Here is a 25,177-nt window from a genome sequence, read left to right on the forward strand (position 1 = left end):
GATCCACGATGAGCTGGCGGGAGACCCAGCTCCGTTCCTCCGGGCCGTACCCCTCCCAGTCCACCAGGTACTGGAACCCCCGACCCTGCCGTCGAACGCCCATCAACCGGCGGACCTGCCACTGGGGGTGACCGTCCACCATCTTGGGAGGAGGTGGATCCGGAGCAGGAGGCATCAGGGGACTGAGAGAGACAGGCTTAACCCGGGACACATGGAAAACGGGGTGAATGTGCATGGACGCAGGAAGCTTAAGACGCACCGCCGCCGGACTGAGTACCTTCAGAACCTCGAAAGGCCCGACAAACCGGGGGTTAAGTCTCTTGGCCAAGGACCGAAGTGGGAGGTCCCTCGCGGAAAGCCACACCCTCTGCCCAGGGTGGTACGTCGGCGCAGGAACCCGGCGCCGGTCAGCCCCACGACAGGCGCGCTCTGATGACCGGAGCAGCGCGGTCCTGGCGATCTCCCAGACCCGACGGCACCGGTCGAGGTGGTCCTGCACGGAGGGAACTGCCACCTCCGTCTCCTGTGCAGGGAAAAGAGGGGGTTGGTAGCCCAGGGATACCTCAAAGGGTGAGAGGCCGGTGGCGGAACTGACCATGGAGTTGATGGAGTACTCGACCCAGGGAAGGAAACGGCTCCAAGAAGCTGGTCTCTCGGCAGCCACACACCGAAGAGCAGACTCCACGCTCTGGTTCATCCTCTCCGTTTGTCCGTTAGTCTGGGGATGATAACCAGAGGAAAGACTGACCGTTGCCCCCAATCCCTTGCAAAAAGCCCGCCATACCTGGGAAGTGAACTGGGGCCCCCGGTCCGAGACAACGTCCTGGGGAAAACCATGGAGGCGAAACACGTGGTGTGTCAGGAGGTCCGCCGTCTCGGCCGCAGAGGGAAGTTTGGGAAGGGCCACGAGGTGAACCCCCTTGCTGAACCGATCCACCACGGTCAGAAGGCACGTGTTCCCCTGGGAGGAGGGAAGACCTGTGACGAAGTCCAGCGCCACATGTGACCAAGGACGGCTCGGAATGGGAAGCGGCTGTAATAGCCCGGAGGGTGCCTGGTGGGAGGCCTTGCTGCGGGCGCAGACCGCGCAGGCCAGTACGAACTCCTTGACGTCTTTCCTCATGGTGGGCCACCAGAATCGACGAGCCAGGAAGGAGAACGTGCGATGAACGCCCGGGTGGCAGGCGAACCGGCTGGTATGGCCCCACTGGAGGACCCGGGACCGGACTGAGTCGGGGACGAAGAGACGATGAACCGGTACATTGCCTGGAGCGCGATGGAAGCGTAGGGCACGCCTTACCACCCCCTTGATGCCCAAGGTGACGACTCCTACCACCCTGGCCTCCGGGAGGATGGGAGTTGGGTCCTCAGTGGTTGGAGCCCCCTTGGAGTGTAACCGGGACAGGGAGTCGGCCTTCGTGTTGCGGGAACCAGGGCGAAACGTCAGCGAGAAGTCGAACCGACTGAGGAAGCTGGCCCATCTTGCCTGCCGGCCGTTGAGGCGCTTGGAAGCACGGATGTACGTCAGATTCTTGTGGTCCGTCCAAATGGTAAACGGCTCCTCGGCCCCCTCTAGCCAATGACGCCACTCCTCCAAGGCAGCCACAACCGCCAGCAGCTCCCGATTGCCGATGTCATAGTTCCTCTCGGCAGGGAGGAACCGACGTGAGTAGAGGGCGCACGGATGTACCTTCTGGTCCGTTGCCGACCGCTGGGATAAGATAGCTCCCAGTCCAGTATCCGAGGCGTCCACCTCAACGATGAACTGTCTCTTGGGGTCTGGATGGAGCAAGATCGGGGCGGAAGTGAACCTCTTCTTGAGGGAGCGGAACGCAGCACACGCCGCTGGGGACCAGTCGAACGGCAGGGCGGGAGAGGTCAGTCTGGTAAGCGGTTCCGCCACTTGACTGTAGTTCCGGATGAACCTTCGGTAGAAGTTGGCGAACCCGAGGAAGCTCTGTAACTCCTTCCGAGAGGTGGGTTCAGGCCATTCCTCCACGGCCTGTATCTTGCGAGGATCAGCTCGGGTCAAGCCCTTCTCCACGATGAAGCCCAGGTAATCGACGGAGTCGGAGTGGAATCGGCACTTCTCCGCCTTGACGAAGAGCCGATTGTGGAGGAGGCGCTCCAGCACACGGCGGACATGCTGGATGTGTTCCTCGAGGGTCTTGGAGAAGATGAGGATGTCGTCTAGGTACACTACCACAAACTCCTCCAGCATGTCACGAAGGACGTCGTTCATGAGCGCCTGGAATACCGCCGGAGCGTTGGTGAGGCCGAACGGCATCACCAGGTACTCGTAGTGGCCCCTGGGAGTCTTGAAGGCGGTCTTCCATTCATCGCCCTCACGGATACGGACTAGATGGTAGGCACTCCGGAGGTCCAGCTTGGTAAAGACGGTAGCCTGGGTGAGAGGCTCGAAAGTGGAGTTCATGAGAGGTAGAGGATACTTGTTCTTAATGGTGATCTCGTTGAGCTGGCGATAGTCGATGCAGGGTCGAAGGTCCCCGTCCTTCTTCCCAACAAAGAAGAAACCGGCCGCCACAGGAGAGGAGGAAGGCCGAATGAGTCCTGCTTCCAAGGACTCAGAGATGTATTGATCCATCGCCGCCTTCTCCGGGACGGTCAGACTGTAGAGGCGGCTGCCGGGAAGGGGAGCCCCTGAGCGGAGGTCGATGGCACAGTCGTAAGGCCAGTGGGGCGGAAGGGTCTGAGCCCTGGACTTACTGAAAACCTCCATGAGGTCGTGGTACTCGGGGGGTATGGTCGAAAGGTCCGGAGGCGGCTCACCAACGGATCTCCGGGGCGGGGGACAGGACGCCGCCTGAAGACACTGGGCATGACAGGAGGAGCTCCAGCCCTTGATGGTACCGGAGGACCAGGCGATGTGGGGCTCGTGCAGCACGAGCCAGGGCCGGCCCAGGACTACTGGGACAAGAGGGGATCTGGTGATAAGGAACTGGAGTCTCTCAACGTGGTTACCAGCAATGGTCAGCAGGACAGGGCAGGTGCGTTGAGTGATGTCAGCCAGGCGGTGTTGGTCCAATGCGAATACCTCCAATGGCCTCACTAGGTCCTCAAGTGGAATGTTGGCCCGGGTAGCAAACTCGAAGTCTAGGAAACTCTCGTCTGCCCCCGAGTCAATGAGTGCCTCCACCGTGGCCCGTTGGTCCGCCCAGGCCAGGGTGACGCTCATCAGATGGCCAGGTGGTGCACGGCTCTGGGAACGAGAAAAACGGCTCACCAGGATCTCCCGGGGTCCCGGCGAGCCTGGTCTTTTGGCCGGGTGGGGCAGTTGGCGATACGGTGTCCCTCCCGACCGCAGTAGAGGCAAAGGCCGGACCTGAACCTCGCCTCCCGTTCAGCTTGGCTCAGATGAGAATGTCCCAGCTGCATGGGTTCCTCCTCGGGTACCGAACGGGAGGGAAAAAAACCACCAGTCGTGTTGGGAGCAGGGCGACCAGCAGTACCGTCACGAGTACGGGGGGTCCGGAGTACCTCTGGAGGTCCCTGTCGGGTTCTCTCACGTCTTCTCTCCTGGAGGCGTCCGTCGATGCGAATGGCGAGGCTGAACGGGTCCTCGAGGGACTCAGGTTCCTCACGGGTCGCGAGCTGGTCCCTGACTGCGTCGGTGAGCCCCCTCATGAGGGTAAGACGAAGTGCTTGGTCGTTCCAACCGCTCTCCGTAGCCGCCAGTCTGAACTCCAGCACGTAGTCGGTAACCCCGCCGCTGCCCTGCCGGAAGGTACCCAACCGGGCTCCAGGGTCCAGACCACGGGCTGGATGGTGGAAAACCCTGCGGAGCTCAGCCACGAAGTCTGGGTAGGAGAAACAGAAGTCTGCCTCCATTGCCCAGGAGGCAGTGACCCACTGGGCTGCCCGGCCTGAGAGCAAGTTAGTCATGTAGGCCACTTGGGCTCCCCTTGAAGTGAAACGACTGGGTTGATGACGAAAAACCAACTCACATTGCATGATGAATGTGGCACAATCCTCGAAGTTACCGTCGAACAGCCGTGGTTCGGAGAGACGGGGCTCCCGAGGTGCGGGATCGGGAGGCGCGGGGCCTGCCAGGGCTGCGGGTGATGCTCCGGCCAAGGCTCCTGAAGGAAGTGGGGTTACAAGCAAGGTGTTAACGGTGTCACTCAGCGTGTGTAAGTGGAGGAGAATACTTGACTGCTGGCTAGCCAGAGCGCCCAGGGGGGCCCTGAATAGGCAGGACCTGCTCTCGGAGTTCCTGTACAGCAGCCGCAGCCCTGTCTAGCTGTTGGCTGTGTTCCTTGGTTAACTCTATCTGGACTGCCAATGCTGTTCTGACTCTCTCTGTGTCGGCTGGGGTCGTCATGGTTGGATCGTAATGTTATGGTTTGTAACCGACCCCAAACGCAACGGCACAGAGAGAGTTGTTTTCAGAGTTAGCCAAAAACAAGGGCGTGTATATTCTCAGAGTCACAAGATTGAATTAGGTGGAAAACAGAACAAACGGGGAATCTGGCATGTGAAGAATGTCTTGCGGCTCTGCAGATTCTCCCAGACGGTGTTGGTGAGGAATTTGCTTGTGACGTCTGAGACGCTCTGCAGATCCCCCCAGCATACACTCCAGATGGAACACGGAGGGAGAGAGAGAATCCCAGTTAGCTCAGCGCACAACAGATAACAGAGAGGTGACTGATCCCAATTAATATCCAAGTGACTTGATCTTCGGTGTGATACACACAGTTAGCAGAGTCCAGAGAAAAAACAATACGGTAATCCAAAGAGTAAATCCAACAACAAAAAATAGGTGAGAACAGTATAACAAAAACGGGATCTCTTCGGTGTTTCACAAACACACAAAAAACTGGTGATCCAAAAAGACTGTTTCAAAAACTCACCAAAGCGCAACGCGTAAAGCGGGCAGATAAACGAGGCGTAGCTTCGTACGGGAAATCAGGTTCTCCAAGGGATACTTCACGAGAGTCCTGGAGAGCAACAGACAGCGAACGGGAAAGAAAGGCAGATGCAGGGAATATTCAAAACGATCCAACATCGGTATTAGGGAGATCAGGGTATTTAAAGCCACGGGGCGCTAAATGACAAGCTGTGACAGCTGCAGGATGAAATTGATCATTGCTCCAGAAGCGTGTGGTTGGGAGAGCACCAATCAAACGGCATCTTACAGGAAAGAAGCGTGAGGCGCGGAATGCAATTAATTAACAAAATACCTTAAAGGAACGGAGCGAGTGGGTGGGCAGCGGACAAAACCTCACAGATTATGTGATATCATGTTTTTTACAAGTAGTTTCTGCTAAATCTGATGCATCCATGTTTTCATATAACAAAGATATAAATACAAATTGTCTATACTGGATAAAAAGATAAAAGGTTTTTACATTGCTCTGTTTAGAACAATACTGTTTGCAAATAGTCTGTTTTACTCCTGTGTAGCACTTTAGAGTTGCAATTCTTGCATGACAGTTGGTATACATATACAGCTTATTATTATATAGATTTTGTATCCCCATACATCCTGATAAAAATGGAAACAGGCAAACGAGTGTAATCACTGTAATTACAACACCAGGCTGCTTGTTTTACAAAGGAGGGAGGTGTCATGGGGGGTTGATATATGTCAACCCCTGACAAATTAGCATTATCCTCCTACATGCAGAGATCCTTCTGACTATTGATTCAATCTAGTATAAATAGTTAATTCGCCCTTTTAAAAACACCTCATACAATATCTTGAGTTTCCGTCGACTGTCACTTTTGTGTTGATTGAATATTTCATGCTGTGTGTAACTGTAGTTTGTAATACAGGTCCAAAATATTGAGAGCTTAAAGTTGCAGGGGCTTTCTTATTGCACCTGAAAAAACTATTTTAACTAGACGCTGTTCTGTAAAGTACTTCAGAAATGTATTTGTTGTATACTGTATCTTAGAACAGCTTAAAGAAAAGATGTAGGAGATCTTTGGGGCTTGATCTTACTAAACTTCTAAAATACATCTGTAATGAAACACTTTTTTTATTTAACCTTTTTTCTTATCATTGTGTAAACGTCTATTTTACATGTATCAACCTGTTTCATGATTTGATATGTTTATAATTTATGTGTATAATTGACACTCAACCAATAAACAAAAATTCAGAATTCAATAGGATTATGTGTTATCACATAACAAACAATAACACTATGCAACAACCATCAAATGCACTCACAACACACACATCCAAATGCACACACTCACTTTAAACAAACAACACACTGCAGCACCCACTCTCCACACTTTAGAACACCTAAACACACTTTATATTTATTGGTAATGGATTTACACTACACCCCATACCTGTGTACACCTTACTGTAAATTGTGCCTAAATTGTACCTCACCCCCATTTCTGCTTTGCACTATATAGTATTGTATATTAGTATTGCATAGTATATTGTATATTGTATGGTAACTCAGTTACTTCTATTCTGCATCGAACATTGTACATATGTATATACGTGACTTCTAGTTTTACTTCTATTTTACATGCTATACTATTTTATTTCATACTTATCTCTTGCCTAGCACAGTCTCTGGAGCGTAGCAGAAAGAAGCATTTTGTATAAAAGTATTCTGTACTTCTGTATGACAACTATTAAAGAAACTTGAAACTCATGTTTTTTACATTTACCATTGTAGTTTCTACTAAATATCCTGCAACATGTTTTCAGGTGACAATGATATAACTGCAAATTGTCTATAGTAGATAAAAAGATTTTGTAATACTCTGTTTAGAGTTAGAGTTGCAATTCCTGCATGAAAGATGCTATACCTTTTACCAGGTAGTCATTTGAGATCCTTGACCCCTTTCTTAGCTAGACCTGGCTCCAAATGACAGCAACAACAAAGACCTAAAAATACACAGAACGCAGACTGAGACATACAAAAGGCAAAGTGGGCCCTGGGGTTACATTTGAGGTACAGCAAACTATATTGAATGGGTTTTTCGGGGGTAAAAAGAGGATGGAACGTAATGATTTGCAGGAGGTTGGTATGGGAGAGATGGTCAGGTCATAAATATAAAATATAACCACGTTATGCAGTGAAGCAGGGACATTAACCCTTCTCATTCTTTAAATGCCCTTAACACTTTAACTGCCACACATGAGATATCTCGGGTTTATTAATATGTGGTTGAAAGCCACTCACAAGATTTCTCGGATTTTTTTTTTTTTTTTAGCAATCTGAAATCATATTGCATCACGTGAGCCTACCCGAGTATACCCGAGCACCGCCGGCGATCATATGTGGAAAAAATTCTGGAGCCTATGAGACGCGCGGAATCATATACTGCACTGTACACACGGTGGATCTATACACTTATCGATTTTTTCGAATGGTGATCAGGAATTGGAATATACCAGTTGGATACCATCTGATGTCAGGTAAGGAATCTATGTTATCAGTGTTAGGATAATCAGACTAATTTTGATGAAGTTATAAGCTGTTTTGTGAAATGGGCTCTTTCGGTTTCACTGTAAAAGTCCAAGAGGAAATCAACGCGGCGATTATCCGTGCGCGGCCCGAATGTGCTTGCGTGCACGTATAATATTGATCATCTAGCGTTTATTTGAAAACGATTCATAAATAGGCCGACGAATATCAACGTTGTGGAATATTCCAGTAAAAGACGATTTTCATAGAATGGTCCAGAATTAACTGTTTTTTATCTCAAAACGGGTGCTTTTCTAAATGCTCTGAAACGGAAATGAAGATATAAAAAACCAATCTGCCTTGACAGCACTGACTGGAAAATAGTCTTTGATAAGCGACGGGCAGATTAGACACATAGCCATAATTTAAAACATAGATTAGGCGATATTAACGTTAACATTGAAGTGGATGGTGGCATCAAGGGGGTAAAAAGGAAAACCTGGCGTGGCACTCAAAGTGTTAATTTGAACTTTAGAATCAGATAGGGTGGTGAAGGGATGCAGTTTCAAAGTTTTTTTTTAAAATCCTTTACAGACATAGCTAGCAGAGAACATGTAGGCCTTTTCCCCAAACTCTGTGCTATTTTCAGGGGTATTGAGACATATAAATTGGGTTTGATGTGATGGTGAGGTTTGAACCGTGGTAAAAACGGTAGTTGACCTATAAATGCTTTATAAATACAGGTGTACCATTGAACCAGTCTAGGGTCAGTCATGGATAGCTAGTTAACTTTAGCATACAGAGTGCTTTGATGTGATCTATATCCAGAAATAAGTCTTAATTTATTAATTTAAGACATATGAAATACCCTATTGAAACAGTTAAAACAGCTTGGACAGACACATACATACACACACACACAGACACACACTTACAAGTTACCACTCTTTTTTCTTTTGTTTTGTATCACAAACACTGGTGTATTTGCAATCTGGTATGTCCTAAATGTATGGATGTAGCAGTACTGTCTATCTGTATGTCATGTATGTCATATATGTCCTGGTGAATTGAAAATGGGGGTCTCTGATGTAAACAAGACAAAAGTCTTTCTATGGTATGTATTCTCTTAACCTTGTCAAAAGACTCTAATATAGGGTACATTTATATCTTAATACAATGTATTCCTTTTTACGAAATAGGAAATAAGAAATAATAACTACAGTTATCTCTATTGCATGGTCACCACTGTGTCCCAAACTGTCAACAGACAGACACCCCTAGCCCTGGATACCATTTACATTTACATTTAGTCATTTAGCTGACGCTTTTATCCAAAACTACTTACAAGTTCTGTACGATAGGAGAATACAACTCTATCACCTGTGTAACAATATTCATCAAAGTGTTACATGTTATAGTGTAGGTTAGTTTATTAGGACAAATGCATGACTGTAAGGTTAGTTAGGGTTACATCAGCCCATATAGGTTAGAATAATAGAATGTTTTATTATCCTTAGCCATTATGAGTAGGTCTGAGGTTACACTGGACTTGGAATCTAATCCGTACATTTTTAGTACCTGGTTTAAATTGTGTTCATGTGAACCCATCCATTGTGTGAACTAAAATTATGATATGACTATAATGTTCTACAGAGTTTTGCTCTAACTCTGCATGTCCCCTAAACTGTTAAACTTCACGCCACCATGGGGTGTTTTAACACCTAAAGGGGGCCCCAATTCACACACCCCCACACACACACAGACCCTCACAGACACATATTTTCTGAACTTTATATTTTCAGCACAACTCGAAACTATCACGTATAACTTTTATACCTATTCATATCTTTAACTGTAATAATTTAATGTGAACAATAATACAATATATGTAAACCCTTAAGGGAGGGTATTGGTATTGATACTAGCCCAGACGTGGGCAGCACTTTAATCTGTCTTATGGAGTGTGAGCACTTGGTGCCTAAGGCTTATAGTATTGAAGCCAATTGTATTTTCTTTTATTTACACATATAAAAAAACAAGTATATATATAATACAATATAATCCACAAAGAAATGTGAAGGAGAAGTACCTAAAGATTGTGATATTCTCCAAGAATCAAAATTATAGACATATTACATCAATATAACAAAAATAATCCTACCCTTTACACACACACCCACACACAGTTTAGGGGCCATACATTATTCAAGAACTATGCCCCTTATAGGCTCAGTGACATAAGCTTTCTGTTTTCCTCAGAAAAGGGAAGTCACACCTCAAAAGTTCAGGTTTCAGACCGTTCCTCTACAGAAGACCAATGTACACAGCTTAGGGTCGTAAATCAATACTTACCCTGGTATTGACAGAAGCTTTCGACTTCCCTGATTCGCCGTCCTCATCCATTTGTAACGTCTCCTGTGCTGAAAGCAGCATAGGGGCACAGTTTGACAGAGAGACATCCAGCCTACTGAGATGTTTCACTTTGACAGCCAAACAGGTTTCTATGATACTTTTGTCTCTTTATCTACACATATACAATATAATACATAAAAGATATGTGCAGGATAATTGTCTAAAGATTGTGACATTCTCCATGAAGCCACATTATAGACCATTTGTATTTCTCTTAAAAATAACCCCTGCACACACACACACATACTGTTGACAATAATGAGTGTGCTCTCCCGTCATCCATTCAAAGTGATTGAATTGACACCAGCTGAGTGATGGACTCATTAATACCAGCTGAGTGTGTGTATATATAAGAGCGACCTTCACAAATAAAATGTTTGCTTCCTTGATACACGGATTCTGTCTCTCAGCGTTTTATTCCTTCTCTCTATACTGTATAGTCCAGGTTATGATGTCTAGCCAATACGCAATATCCGACATTCAACAGGTTATGGGCCCAGAGCGCTAGAATCATGACGACCAGACAATCGGAAGGGAGTTCGCGTTGGTCTCGTCTAGCGTTTGACGGAGATGAACAAAAGTATGAACTGTGGGAGACTAAGTTCATGGGCCATCTCCGGCTACGGAGACTAAAGGACACTCTCGAAACGGATCTCCCTGACGAGGCGTCTGCTGACGAGTTGAGAGAAGATGGTGAGAAAAACGCATTGATATACGCAGAGCTCATCCAGTTTCTGGACGATAAGAGTTTATCGCTGGTAATGCGAGAAGCGTCTGATGATGGACGGAAAGCCATCGGAATATTGCGCAATTATTATGCGGGTTCAGGGAAGCCAAGGATTATCAGTCTCTATATAGAGCTGACTACACTGCACAAGTCTAGCAGTGAAACGGTGACTGACTATGTAATTCGGGCAGAAAGGGCAATAACTGCACTGAGAAACGCAAATGAGACTTTGAGTCTACTCGTGGCTATGGTATTAAAAGGACTGCCCGAGGCATTTAAACCCTTTGCGATACATGTCACACAGAGTGATGAGACTATAGTGTTTTCTGAGTTTAAGACTAAGCTCAGGAGTTTTGAGGACACTGAGAAAATGCGCGTTACCGCATCGGATGACAATGTTATGCGAGCCCAAGCCCTGTCTGACCGGGGTAATAATAATAACAATGCCCAGAATGCCCAGAGCGCGCGCATTCAGAGCGCACAGCATACAGACATTATATGCTACAGATGTGGCCAAAGTGGGCATATGAGAAGGACCTGTCGACGCAAGCTGTGGTGTCACCACTGTAGGAGCTCCACACATCAAGGGGCGACCTGCAGACGGAGACCGGAGCAGAACGATGCGCGAGGCGTGTCTGTGCAAGTGAGTTGTCATGACAACAACACATATGCGTTTCTGACGAGGGAAGGCGATCCAGGACGCGGTGTTAAGAAGAAGGGCCTGATGGTGGACACCGGTGCGACTGCGCATATAATCACCGACCTGGCCAAGTTCAAAGTGTTCGATGACGGATTCCAGGCCGAGTCTCACTGCGTGGAGTTGGCTGACGGCACGAGGAGCAACGGGGTCGCAGAGCGCAGAGGGGACGCAGAGGTGTGCTTGATTGACAGCAGAGGGAGGCGACTGACTACAACACTGAGAGGGGCGCTGTACATCCCCTCATTCCCGCAGGACATCTTCTCTGTGAGAGCAGCCACCACTGACACTGGAGCCACTGTGATCTTCAGACAAGGAGAAGACGTCCTACAGCACAGAGACAGTACTGAATTTCACATCCATGAGCATAATAGGCTGTATTATTTGCCCATAGTAGATGACCAATGTGATCAGAGCAAGGGCTGTTTTGATATACAGACATGGCATGAAATTCTAGGACACTGCAATTATGCTGATGTTGAGAAACTCCAGCCTATTGTTGATGGTATGACTATTAAAGGGAAAATTGACAAGTCTAAACTGAACTGTGAAGTGTGCACTCAGGGAAAGTTTGTACAAAGCTTCAACAGGAAGCCTGATGTGAGAGCCAAAAAGGTTCTAGAGTTGGTGCACACAGACCTAGCGGGTCCTATTGACCCAGTGTCCATAGATGGGCATAGATTTACACTTACATTTACTGACGACTACTCAAGTACTGTGTTTATCTATCATCTGAAGCATAAGAGTGATACTGTGCAAGCAACAGAGCAGTTCATAGCTGACACCGCCTCATATGGGAGGATCAGACGCATCCGGTCTGATAATGGTACAGAATACACTGGTAAAGAGTACCAAGGGCTACTGAGGAAAAATGGTATAAAGCATGAGACGTCATCACCATATTCGCCACATCAGAATGGTACTGCAGAACGCCAGTTTAGGACTCTTTTCGACATGGCTAGATGCATGCTATTAGAGAGCAAGCTCCCAAAAGCATTATGGCCTTATGCAGTACAGACTGCATCTCAAGTAAGGAATAGATGTTTTAACAATCGCACTAAACAGACACCTCACATGCTGCTGACAGGGAAACATCCTAATATGTCTAGGATGCAGAAGTTTGGAACTCTGTGTTATGCCTACAGACAGCACAAGAAAAAGTTAGACCCTAGGAGTGAGAAGGGCTTCTTTGTCGGGCATGACAAGAAGAGCCCAGTTTACCTGGTTTTCTACCCAGACAGTGGAAAGGTGAGGAAGCACAGGCTGGTCAGATTTATGCCAAAAACAGTAGGTGAGCAGCAGACACAGACTGAGATATCCATAGATGATGAGGATTTTGGTGGGCCACTTAGGGCTAGCACAAGCAAACAAATGGATGCTAGTCCAGAGACTGCTAAACAGCAGATTCCTGTGACCAGGCCAGAGAACAGCCAGGATCAGGCTAGAGAGGAACAGGAGGTCAAACAGGAGTCTCCACGCTATCCTTCTAGGGACCGGAAGAAGCCAGATTATTTTGGTGATAGTGTATATGAAGTAAGTCAAGACCAGACACAGGTTAATGTTGATTATTGTTACAAAATGTTGTGTAACATACCTTTAACTTACAGTGATGCAGTGAAGTCACCCGAATCAAAGGAATGGGTCAGTGCCATGGAGGATGAAATGCAATCACTGAGAGAGAACGGTACATTTACTTTGACCAACTTGCCACAGGGCAAAGTTGCAGTGGGGGGTCGATGGGTGTATGCTATCAAGATATAGTGGTATATATATGGTATAGATAAATACAAGGCACGATATGTTGCTAAAGGCTACAGTCAGAGAAGGGGTGTTGACTATGGAGAGACTTTTTCTCCCACAGCCGACCTGACAAGTGTCAGAGTGCTGATGCAGAAAGCTGCACAAGAAATTTTGATTTTAAATCAGATGGACGTTAAAACTGCCTACCTACATGCACCGATAGATTATGAGATATACATGGAACAGCCAGAGGGTTATGAACAGACATCTGGCACAGAGACATTGGTGTGTAAACTAGAGAAGTCACTGTATGGTCTAAAACAGTCTGGCCGGAATTGGAACAACATGTTACATGACTATCTAATTGTGAATGAATTTGTGCAAAACCCTGCTGATCACTGTGTATATACAAGAGAAACTGAGCATGAGAAGGTAATCATGATTATATGGGTTGATGATTTGGTTCTTGCAGCCAGTAATGAGAATGCAATGAAGGCTGTAAAAGAGATGCTCACAAGGAAATTTCAGATGAAGGATATGGGCAGATTGACACACTTCCTAGGAATCGACTTTGAACAGTGCGATGGATGTGTGACAATGTCACAGAAGCAGTGTGTAAAGAACATGCTAGAGAGGTTTGACATGCAGGACTGTAAACCCAGATCAACACCATGTGAGCGGGCACTCGATTACACTGAAGGGGCAGGACTAATGAATGATGTCACCCGGTACAGAGAGGTGGTCGGTAGCCTAATCTATCTTACTATGTGTACTAGGCCAGATCTGTGTTTCATAGTGAGTAAACTGTCTCAGTATTTTAACAAACCAACTGAGGAACATTGGGCTACTGTCAAACATGTATTGAGGTTCTTAAAGGGCACCAGTGATAAAATGTTGTGTTACAAGAAGTGTAATTCTGATTTGAGGTTACAGGCTTACAGTGATGCGGACTGGACAGCAGATGTCACAGACCGACGCAGCACAACAGGGTACTGTGTTAGTCTACATGAGACTGGTCCATTGGTCTCATGGAAGACCAAAAAGCAACAGACGGTGGCATTGTCCACATGTGAAGCAGAGTACATGGCACTAGCTGCAACCACCCAAGAGTGTTTACACCTGGTACAACTGCTGACACATATGGATGCATGTAAGTATGCACCACCCATTGTCCATGAGGACAATCGGGGAACCATAGCATTAACTAAGAACCCAGTCCGCAGACAAAGATGCAAACACATAGACATAAAGTACCATTTTATCAGATCTACAGTACTAAATGGACAGATCTGTTTGCGATACTGTCCCACAGATCAAATGGTGGCTGATGTATTTACCAAACCAGCAACTAAGGACAAACTAAATAGGTTCACAAAGGTTATGTTTGGGAGAGAAACCACATCAGTGTGAGTAGTGACCAAGTGGTAAATACTGTGTAAATAATGAAATCTAATGATTTATGTTCTTGTTTCACTCAGGAGAGGAACCATATCAATGACAGCCTTCGTTTGATTAATGGAATGTAAAAGTGTTACAATAACTGATTGTTATTAAATAGTTTTTTTTTGTTATTATTTTTCTTTCTCCAGTTTAGATAGGTCAGTAGATAGCAAGTGTGGGGTGTTGACAATAATGAGTGTGCTCTCCCATCATCCATTCATAGTGATTGAATTGACACCAGCTGAGTGATGGACTCATTAATACCAGCTGAGTGTGTGTATATATAAGAGCGACCTTCACAAATAAAAATGTTGCTTCCTTGATACACGGATTCTGTCTCTCAGCGTTTTATTCCTTCTCTCTATACTGTATAGTCCAGGTTATGATGTCTAGCCAATACGCAATATCCGACATTCAACACATACACACACACACACACACACAAACAGACACACACACACACACACACACACACATACACACACACACACCCACCCACACATACAAGGTCATAAATCAACACTTACCCTGGTATTGACAGAAGCTTTAGACTTCCCTGATTTGCTATCCTCTTCCATTTGTACTGCCTCCTAATGCCCCCTCCTCCTAGTGTGACTGTCACAGCGAAGGGGACTCAGTTTGACAGAGAGTCATCCAGTCTACTGAGAAGGTGCACTTTGACAGCCTTCAGAGGGGAATCACACAGGTTTCTACGAAACATACATTTGTGTATTTCTTTATTTACACATATACATTATAATCCATAAAAAAGATATCTACAAGATACTTGTCTAAAGATTGTGACATTCTCCAAGAAACACACACACACACACACACACACACACACACACACACACACACACACACACACACACACACACACACACACACACACACACACATACACACATACACACACAGGGTCATAAATCTACACTTACCCTGGTACTGACAGAAGTTTTCGGCTGATTTATTCTGAAAATCCCGTCTCCATTTTGTCCCGTCTCCGGATGTCCCTCCTCCTATAGCCCCGCCCCTTCCTAAACCGGAAGTCCCGCCTCCTTGAGCCCCTCGACCAATCAGAAAATGGGGCAGGGCTTAGGGTCATAAATCATCCCAAAGGGGGCGTGGCTTCAATCAATCAAACTAAAATGGGCGTGTTTTGCATAATGAGACAGGATGCGGGTACTAATACTCTCTCTCACCACATATTGTTTTTTGTAATGTCAGATTTAACAACTCCTTTCAGAAAAGTGGGAGTATTTCATTTTTAATCTGAAGTTGAATAAAATATTTATGGGAAAGAAAGTGGGAAATTATTTCAACATATAATCTTTTTATGGCGTTTTTCAATTTAGTCCCCTAATATGGTAAGAGTATAACACTTTAGTTTTCAGACACAAGGGTTCAATTATTTATTTGTTTCTTGGCAGATTTAACATTGGGCTTTTGACAGGGGAGATGATGCATTGCATGGTAACGTTAGCTACATGTTTATGTTTTATCACTGACTAACCTGCTGGTTCCTTGACCTTGGTGCAAGAAAACATTTGATAAATGTTGCCGGATTCAGCAGCATCTCTCTTTTTCTTTGTTTTATCCCTCTCTCCTCCACCCTTTCTCTTTCTTCCACTGTCCATCTTGACATCAACGTTAATTGACTTTCGCTCTACTGTATCTCTCCCGAGTCCCTCACTACCTGGCTCAGTGCCTGGCTGTTATTCTGCATCTGAGTGCCATCTAGTATTGTACCCATTCTGCAATCTGTTAAATAAAGTTTTCATTCATTCATTCATCTGCCATTCCATTCGCCGCCTCCGCTGTCAATCAGTTGTATCGCCTGGTCCCGCTTCCACCAATCACAAGCGGCAGCACGGCTCCATTGTTTGATTGATTGATTGAATTGATTGAAAACTTTATTAACAGATTGCAGAATGGGTACAGTACAGTACAGCTCAATACATACAATTGTTAAGGGGATGCAGACCAGAGAAAGACTTTCGTCTTGTTTACATCAGGGTCCCCCATTTTCAATTCATCATAACATATATGACATACATGACATACAGATAGACAGTACTGCTACATCTATACATTTATGACATACCAGACTTGCAAATACATTACTGTTTGTGATATAAAAATAGTCCAGAAAAGAGAGTATATACATTTGACGTAGAAACTGTACATTGGAGGAGGTTGGGTAGGTGGGGGGGGGGGACTGTACATTGGAGGTGGTTGGTGGGGTGGGGGGATGGGTTGGGTAGGAGGGGTGGGCGTGCGACACACACTGTACAACTGTACAAGCAAAACTGTACATTGGCATATTGACAAAACCATACTTGGTAATTTACTGTACATTGGAGGGGGTTGTGTTAGGACATTTACAGGGTCCAGTTTCGAATTGCAGTCTTCCGTAGGTGTTCTTTGAGAGTGGTTTAGTGGGTAGTGATTCACATTCCTTTACAGCTTTGGGTAGGGCATTCCACATTGATGTGGCATAATTGCGAAATCATGGAGGAACACCAACATCTGGTCAGCGCCGAGTTGGTTCGGCTGGGCGGGATCGTCAGCGCGTCGCAGGAGACGGCGCAGTCGGTGCTCCTCACAGCCCAGCAGGCACAAGTCGAGGTGGCGGGGGTAAGGACGACGGTGGGAGAGACGGCGGCAGGAGAGGCGGCTTTCAACACCACGTTCAACACCGAGGAGAGTCGGGGAGCTCTTGGGCACCAGGATCGGAACCAGGAGCCACGGCTACCCGCACCAGGCCGCTACGCGGGAGCACCGGAGGGATGCAGGGAGTTCATCACCCAGTGCTCACTCGTGTTCCAGCTGCAGCCACGCTCATTTCCCTCTTCCAGAGCACAAGTCGCATATATTATCACCCTCCTCACCGGTCAAGCACTCCTGGGCTACGGCCGAATTAGAGAGCGGTTCGTCTATCTGCGACTGTGTGGACGACTTCACCGGGGAGTTGAGAAGGGTATTCGACACTTCCCAAGTACTCTCGATCTTCGAGGCCGGTGGGCGGCTTCTCGCCTGCCGACAGGGCCTCCGCACGGTCTCAGAATACGCCATCGAATTTCGGATCGTGGCTCGGGAGGCAGCTTGGCCGGAGATTCCTTGTGTGGTCCTGTTCCTCAAGGGACTCTCCGCACGGATGAGGGACGAGTTCTCCGTGCGTGAGATCCCTGAGCAGATGGAAACGCTCATCAACACCGCCATACGGATGGACAACCGACATCGGGAGAGAGAGAGGGAGCGTGAAGATACTACCCAGGCGCGTGTCCTTTCTCCTCCCATTGTTGATATCTTCCCGCATTACACGAGTGGGCCACTGGGTGATGAATCCATGCAGCTTGGGGAACTGTCGCTCTCAGACGACGAGCGGCATCGCTTCATCGAGGAGCGACGCTGCTTCCGGCGCGGCCGCACCGGTCATCGTTTCGGCAGCTGTCGGGAACAGGCTGGCTCAACTCGGCGCCAGTCGGGAAGAGGAGGTGCTCCGCCGGGCCTCGAGAGGGCGCCAGCAGGTGGGCTCACCCCAGCACTACCATCTGACTCACGTACATTTCTGGAGGTGGCGGTTAACTGTGGGGGTAACGTTAGGGGAACAAAGGCTCTCATTGACTCAGGGGCGGCGGGCAATTTCATTCACTTGGGGTTGGTGAGAGAATGGGGAATCCCGGTAGAAGAGTTGGGGGTTCCCATTCCGGTCTACGCCCTGGACGGTCAGCCCCTGGGCAGTGGGAGCGTCACTCAACGCACTGTTCCTATACACATCCGGGTGGCGGGTGGGGGGTGGGAGTGGGTTCAATTATTTGTCATTGTCTCCCCCTATTCTGTAATGGTGTTGGGTCATCCCTGGTTGTCTTCATGTGTACGGAATATTAATTGGAGCACGGGCAAGCTCTCAACGGAGGTCGACGTGAAGTCGGTCGTCGGCGAGAGTTTGTCCACTCCCTTGTCTCCCTTCCCCTCTTCTCTTTTTTCTCCTTCTTCTCTCTCCAGGATGGTGGGGAGCGTCGCAGATTCTGTTCCACCCTCTAATCCCGATTTGATAGGGGTTCCTGAGATCTATTGGGACCTGGCGGACGTTTTTAGCAAGACGCGTGCTAAAGCACTACCGCCTCATAGATCATACGACTGTCCCATTAATCTCCTACCCGGTACCTCCCCGCCTTGCGGGCGAATGTTCTCTCTCTCACGCCCCGAGACCTTGGCCATGAACACCTACATTGAGGAGGCATTGCTTGCGGGGCACATACGTCCCTCCACATCCCCGGCCGGCGCTGGTTTCTTCTTTGTTGATAAAAAAGATGGGGATCAGCATCCGTGCATTGATTATAGGGGATTGAATGACGTTTCCATCAAGAACCGATATCCTTTACCTCTCATGGACACAGCCTTTGAGTGCTTACAGGGGCCGCAGGTCTTTTCTAAACTTGATTTACGTAATGCATACAATCTGGTCAGGATTAGAGAAGGAGACTAGTGGAAGACTGCATTTAATACGCCCAATGGTCACTATGAGTATTTGGTCATGCCCTTTGGTTTGGCTAATGCTCCGGCAGTCTTCCAAGCCCTGGTTAACGACGTGCTGCGAGACTTGATTGGGGTGTCGGTGTTTGTTTACCTAGATCAGGGGTAGGCAACCCTAGGCACGCGTGCCTGCATAGGCACGCGGGGGCATTTTCATAGGCACAGGGGGCAACAGTAAAAAAATATATATATATATTATAAAATATTATAGTGAAATATTTTGCACTGTTGTCGCATTTATCTTGTTGAAATCCTCCCACAGGTTCTTTTTACTATCACATATTTAATTGAGACCCTTTATTTGTTTATTATTTCAATTTAGCTGGAAATACATTGCTACATCATTCAGTAACATTTGCAGAGCCTTATAACAAAAACATTATTACGGTCACTGTAACTGAGGGGTACAATTCCCTGACTGTATTACTAGATATGATACTTACTACCACTACCTTTGTACTTAATATTCGGCCACCCAGTACTCGGCATAAATATATTATGATGAACACTGTCACGTAGATGAAACGGATCCAACACAAATGTACGAATTAGAAATAGGTCTTTATTTCTACACAGCGATGGTGTGTAGAGCAAGCACTTAATCAAATCAATCACATTTATGAATGGGAATTAGTATGCACTTTTATGGCAAGAGTATTCGTCGGTATATCAATAGAGAATGTCCAATCTCTGAAGGCGCAGGTGGTACATATACGACCTGGAATAGTTAAGGAATAACAGCAATGATACTTCAATGATTATAGACTGGACACACTAGGGGGGGGTTAATCCGGTCGCTTGTAAGCCGACAGGAGTAGGAAGGGGGGGGGGGTAGAATCCGGCTGCCTCATCCGGCCAAGGGTATCCCAGGTGAACCCACTGTAGTGCCGTTCAATGCGCCGGCGATCCTTGGACCACAGATGAAAGCAGGTGGACTCTCTGTGGGCCGGCTCTCTCCGGTCCACGGGGGAGAGACGTGAAGCGACCTCGTCTTGCAGAGCGTCTCCTCACCTTGCGTCCTCTCCAGGGGGGGGGGTTCCAACACACGGCAGTGTCGGGGGTCTTTATCCATGGAATAATCAACGTATACAAAGCATAATCCGTGCCTGGGAAGGCGGGCTGTCGTCGGTAGAATAATCCGGTATACAGGTCCACTCGCTCGTCGGCTCTGGGGCTCCTCGGGTGCAATCTCACATGGGGTCGATCATCCTGGATAAACAGCCAGTTTTCTGCCCGAAACGATGGGGTGCTGACTACGGTAGTATTCTCACCGTACGAAGCACTATATATTAACAGACTATTATTAGCTTAATAGACTACGTCCAACTCGACGATATAGTGCCAAATATGACTATTCAAATATTAATATACACGATGTCTCAATACCGATGGTAGGCCGAACTTGGCCTTACTCCCACACGTGGCGTCGCGGGGAGGCTTTACGTCTGTGACTCTATTGGAGGGTAAGAAACTGGACTGAAAAGGAAGTCCTACTTTAGTAGCGCAGTATATATACGCACTATGAACAAATAGTCCCATTAGTGGTGCGGTAGCCAGATTCCTACGCGGAACTAGGACTTGTTCGTACATGTTGAGCGGTACGTTTGAACTGGGTCTGGGGGGTATGGCAGCCTGGCACCAAGGTCTCGACCAATAGTAGAATGGAGACTATTATGGGATGTTCAGTAGGCTAGAATGGATATTCAATGCATATTGTACAAGGAATATACAAGGGATATCAGGGAATATTAGAGAATATACAAATACAATTAAATATATATATATAATAAATATATATATTCGGTTTAATCTGGCCCTTCACAACAGCCACCCCCTGATTGGTCCCAGACCTAATCAGTTAAGCAGAGACAGATTAATCGCGTTGTCTATTTACACATAAGGGTTTGCTGTAGGGGTCAGTCAACTTCACAAAGTCATAGGGTTATAGGGTCATGGTCATCATCGATTGTGTCTGGGAGTCGGGGCAGTTCTATGAGCCTCGCCACGGGACGGGTGTAAGTGCGACCCTGGACAAGCACTTCAGCTGCTCGGACCTTGCCGTCGGCACCGGTGATCACTTTGCTTACGCGGCCGGCCGGCCACATAGCTCTGGGCAGTGATTGATCAATGATCATGACGACTGTTCCTTCTGTCAAATTGTCTCTCTCCTTTACCCACTTCTGGCGGGTCTGTAGGGACGGTAGGTAGTGCAGTAGGAAACTGCTCCAAAACTTGTCGGCTAATACTTGGCTGTACCTCCACATTCGTCGGCCGTTCGCTTCTTCAGGCCGGTACATTGTCTGGGGTAATGCAGGATCTAGCCGCCCCATCAGGAGTGTGTTGGGGGTAACTGGGTCGATATCCGCCACATCACTGGAGACATATCCGAGGGGCTTCGAGTTAAGTACTCCCTCAATCTCCGTGAGGACTGTCATTAGGACTTCTTCCGCCACAGTCTGGGCCCCAAGTACTGCGTACAGGGCTGTCTTTATGGAGCGCACTTCTCGTTCCCAAGTGCCACCGAAGTGGGGTGCGTTTGGGGGGTTGAATTGGAAATCAACCTGTGCTGGAGCGAGGTGGGTCTTAAGTTCTGGGCCCATAGCTTGGAAGCTCTCTCTCAGCTCTCTTTCGCCGCCTTTGAAGTTTGTCCCATGATCGGACAATAGGGTAGACGGTCTTCCTTTCCGTGATGTGAATCTACGGAAGGCCATAAGGAATGAGTCTGTGCTCATGGTCGGGAGAAGCTCGATGTGTATCGTTCTGGTGGTCATGCATTTGAATACAATACCCCACCGCTTCTCGGTTCCTCTTCCTTTCTTTATGTGCAGCGGGCCAAAGCAGTCCATACCCGTTGAGTGGAATGGCTTGTCACCGATTCGGAGGCGACATGGAGGAAGGTCAGCCATCCTTGGTATGCTGGGCTGCGCGCGCCACTTGCGGCAGTCTAGACATGTTCGCTGGAAGCGTCGTACCGCCTCTCTTCCTTGTAGGATCCAGTAACGACGTCTGATTTCCGCGAAGACTCTTTCTGCTCCTGCGTGATGTACATCCTCATCGTATTTCTTTATAATCAGCTCTGTGACCTTGTGTCGGCTGTTCAATACGATCGGGTATTTAATGTCATCCGGTAGATTGGGGGCTCTGCGTAGGCGACCACCCACTCTGATGAGGGTATGAGCGGCGCTCTCGGGGGCCAGATGAATTAATCTGCTGTCGGATGGGACGGGCTTTCCTCCCTGTAGACAGGCCAATTCATCGGGGAACGAGTCTCTCTGGGCTCGCTGCAGTAGAAGCAATTCTGCTTCCTCGTAGTTAGCTGCTGACATATCAGCGGGGGACTTGCACTCCGGGTGGTGCCGCAGGAATGTCCTTTGTTGTGCACTCTCTATGGACGTGCAATCGTCTATGTTAGGGTCGGTGGAGGCTACGGTGCTCAATCCACAGAACACAGACTTCTTATTTTCCACCTCCTCTGGACTTGCTTCCCTCGGGATAGGCATGGGCCACTGTCCTTCCGGGAGTCTTAGGAATGCGGGGCCGTCACTGTAAGCATTGTGACGGGTGAGGTCATCTAGTTTCTGTTTCTCCGGTTAACTCTTCGGTTAAGTCTTGAATCTCGGTGACTCTGACTCCCACAAAGACTTTGTACTTGCATGAGTCCGATTTGATCCAGGCGAGTACTGTCGTGGAATCTGACCACAGGATTGTTCTAGACACCGGTATGGTGAGCTCACGTTGGATGAGCGTGGCTAGGTGCGCTCCGGCTAGGGCTGCGCAGAGCTCTAGACGTGGGATAGATTGTTGCTTGCGTGGGGCTATTCTCGAGCGGGCGAGGACAAATGCTGTGTAGATCTCTCCCCCCTTTTCTTGGGCCCGCAAGTAGGCTACTGATCCGTATGCGACCTCTGAGGCGTCACTGAAGACGTGTAAGTCCATTTTACATGTCTCTGGCCTCACCGTGGGTGGGAAGTAGCTTCGGCGCATATTAACGCCTGGGAGTGAGTGGAGCTCCATCTCCCACTCTCTCCAGGTGGATGCAAGGTGTGCGGGAATGGGGTCGTCCCAGCCCTGGTCCTTGTCCCACAATGCTCGTACAATCATTTTTGCCCTGGTGGTGTACGGTAGAATACATCCTAGCGGGTCATATTGTCGGGCGAGTGTTGTGTACACACTCCGTCTGGTGGTCGGCGCCGCCGCCGGCCTTCCCTGCTCCGTAGTCAGGGGCTTGTGTCTGTAGTGAAGCGAATCTGTTTTGAATCGCCACACCAATCCCAGGGTCATCTCCTGGGCTTCTCCCGGGATTGTAGCCATCCAGGTCTCGCTGCTGGCTGCCTTGTCCTCGGAGGAGAAGCTGCGCAGTACTTGCGGATCGCTGCTGGCCCACTGCCTGAGATCAAAGCCGCCTTTGATCAATGAGGCGCGGAGTTTAATCAGGAGAGCCTCGGCTTCTTCCTGGGTTGAAAGGCTTTGTAGACAGTTGTCTACGTAGAAGCTGTTCTTTACGCTGTGTCGGACCTCTTCGTCCGCTGCTGGGTCCTCTGCTACATGTTTCTGTAGTGCAAATGTAGCACAGCAGGGGCTGCACGTCGTTCCGAAGGGGAGGACTTCCCATTGGTAGATGGCTGGGTGCTCATCTCCTGGCTTCTCTCTCCATAGGAACCGTAACAGGGGCTTGTCCTCCTCTACTAATCTCACCTGCAGGAACATTCCTTTAATGTCCCCGCTGATGGCCACCTTTTCCTGGCGGAAGCGGAGTAGAACGCCGAGTAGGGAGGGGCCGAGTGTGGGACCGGGCAGTAACTCTTTATTCAGATTTTGGGATCCGATCTGGTAGCTGCAGTTAAATACTATGCGGTCTTTACCGTTGTGATGGACCTTGTGGTGAGGCACGTACCACGATTCAGTGGTCTGGTCAGCCTCTTTAATGTCCATCTTTGTGACGTGTCCCGCTGTGATGAGCTTCTCAATCTCAGCGCGGTATACACTCTCTTGGGCGGGGTTCTTGGCTAAGCGCCGCTCCGTGTTCAGCAGGTACCGTTCTGTGGCGTCTGTCTTGGCGTGGAAAGTAGGCATTCCTTCTCGCCGCAGGAGTGGCGTGGCGTATCTCAACACGCCGTTGACCGGGACTCTCTTGGTCCCTGTCTCGAGGAGGTGAATGGCGTAAATGTCATCTTTAGAGCGAATGTCTTTCCTTCCGTTCTTAAAGGGCATTTGTTCCAAGGTCCATAGCCGCTCTACGTGTTGCAGGAGTGCGGTTTCTCCCTCCGTGACTCGGGAGTGGAGACATCTAGTGGCTGTACTTCGGTTGAGAGATTTGGCGAGCGGGCCTTGGAGAGTCCATCCCAAACGGGTCTCGACTGCTGCAGGACAGCGTCGGGGTCCGGTATGAACCCGGTCTATCGGGACAATGAGGTCTGCATGGTCGGAGCCTATCAACAGGGTCGGCATAGCATTGTCTATGAGCGGGATCGGTAACTTGCGCAGATGTGCATATTTCTCCATCAGCTTGGCGACGGGGTATGTGTACCGCAACAGTCCTATTTCTTGGCTGGTGAAAGCGTCTGTAATCTGGTACCGTCGCTCAGGCTGGCCGCTTGCTGCGATAGAGAATGAGACATTCTCGCCCTTTATCGTCTTCAAATCTCGTCTTATTGTCCGAATTGTCATTTGGGTTTCGCTTCCCCGCAGCCCTAGCTGGGCCGCAGCGGAGGCGAGCAGAAGGGTCTTCTCTGACCCGTCATCGAGGACGGCGTAAGTGTCCAGGACTTTATTCTGGTAGCTTAGTGTCACACGCACTACTTTTAGGAGTACTCGGGCTCCACTGCTGCTGGCGGGATCGATGTACATGACGCTCGCTTTGCTGCTGGATGGTGCGGGTGAAGGGCGCCGTCTGTTACTGTCGTGAAGTATGTCCAGATGGGCTCCATCGCACTTGGTGCACCTTTTCTTTAAGCGGCATTCGGCTGCCATGTGTGAGCGCGCACAGCGAAAACAGCGCTTGTTGGACTTTATCCATTGACTTGCTTCCTCCGCGTTCAGCTTGGGGAAGGAGTCACATTGCGCTAGCCAGTGTTCTTTCTCACAGTAGGGGCACACTATCTTCCACTTCTCCGTTCTGGAGGGGGTACTGTGGCTCCTGCTGCTCGGTACTGACTCCGATTGGTGCATCACAGTCACCGATCTTCTTCCATCATTTAGTCGTCTGGTTCCTTCTCTGGA

The sequence above is a fragment of the Notolepis coatsorum genome, assembly GCF_963971535.1.
Source record: "Notolepis coatsorum genome assembly, chromosome: 13".
Lineage (NCBI taxonomy): Eukaryota > Metazoa > Chordata > Actinopteri > Aulopiformes > Paralepididae > Notolepis > Notolepis coatsorum.